The sequence below is a fragment of the Carcharodon carcharias genome (genome assembly GCF_017639515.1).
Source record: "Carcharodon carcharias isolate sCarCar2 chromosome 27 unlocalized genomic scaffold, sCarCar2.pri SUPER_27_unloc_1, whole genome shotgun sequence".
Taxonomy (NCBI): Eukaryota; Metazoa; Chordata; class Chondrichthyes; order Lamniformes; family Lamnidae; genus Carcharodon; species Carcharodon carcharias.
In genome coordinates, this window is record NW_024470624.1 from 4,278,494 (window position 1) to 4,280,107 (window position 1,614).

Here is a 1,614-nt window from a genome sequence, read left to right on the forward strand (position 1 = left end):
GGTGTGGATGTACTTATGCCTCTCCAGATTCGATGATCAAAGGCAGCTTCATCCACACACAAAACACAAGTGTGGTCTCTCCCCACCGTGAATGGGGCAATGATTTTTCAGCCTGTGTGTCTGGTTAAAGCTCTTTCCACAGTCAGTGCACTGGAACACTTACTCGGGTGTGTCTCTTTCAGTACTTTTCCAGTCACACTGAGGCTTAAAACCTTTTGAAGCAGACAGAACAGACAAACATTTTTCCTGCTCGGTTCAAAGGGCCAATGATATTCAAGACCCAATTAATCAAATGATTCTGTCAGATCTTGAAGTGCAGCTTGATCTGAGATTTCTGTCTGCAAATCTTCTGCTTCTAATATCCTGTGAAAGGAATTTACAAAAATCATCACTGTCAAATATAAATCTCCATCCCATACACTTGCCCTCCATTCTCATTCTGCTGTACCTAATACACACCCTCCCAATTCTCCTGAAGGTGCCGATTCATGCTGATTGACAGATCCATGGTCACTTTTTCCTATCCTGGACACAGCTAATCTAAGTATCTATGTATAGAAATATATATGTATATTTACTGATTAGCCAAAGAGAGAGGATGAGGTGAAACTTTAATTCTGCAGCAAGTGCTTATGGCCTGGAACTCGCTGCCTATGAGGGTGGTGGAAGCAGAGACAGTGAATGATTCCAAAATGAAACTGGATGGGGCCCTTGAATGAAATAAACCGGGATGTGATTCAGCATGGACTCGAGTTGCTGAATATACTCTTTCTCTGCCATAATGACTCTGACTGGAAACATATAACTGTCGGTATGATACTATATTATAAGCCAGCAACTAAGAATAAATGAATAAAAACAAAAAAACTGCGGATGCTGGAAATCCAAAACAAAAACAGAATTACCTGGAAAAACTCAGCAGGTCTGGCAGCATCGGCGGAGAAGAAAAGAGTTGACGTTTCGAGTCCTCATGACCCTTCGACAGAACTTGAGTTTGAGTCCAAGAAAGAGTTGAAATATAAGCTGGTTTAAGGTGTGTGTGTGGAGGGCGGAGAGATAGAGAGAGAGAGAGGTGGGGGGGGTGGGGTGTGGTTGTAGGGACAAACAAGCAGCGATAGAAGCAGATCATCAAAAGATGTCAACGACATCAATAAATTAAGTTTATAAAGCCTTAAATAGTATATGGACAAGGCATCACATAACAACTAGACATATCTGTCCTACATTAATTTACTGTCCTCTTAAATGTCAGCCATCTCCTAGGGAAATCACCCCTTTAATTGTGAACATGAGGAAAGAGACCATCCTTTTAGCCAGACAAATAAATGTGTCAAGTTGAGGGAGCAAAGGTTGTCAATGTCTTTAAGAGAGAGAGACCTGAGCCAACCTTTCCAGAGTCTGCACCCTCCCTGGATTCACTTCCTTTCCCTTCAGTTCCTGCAATTCAACAATTAGCCCCCAGAATGAGAAAAAAAATGGAAAGGGGGAAACATTGATTTCCTCACAGATGTTGCCCAGAGGAGGAAGTTTTAGTCTGAAGCTCATTGTCCAACTTCCGCATTGTGACGTCCACAATGGAACCCTGCCTGAATCAGCCAATAGGAATCACTCTGC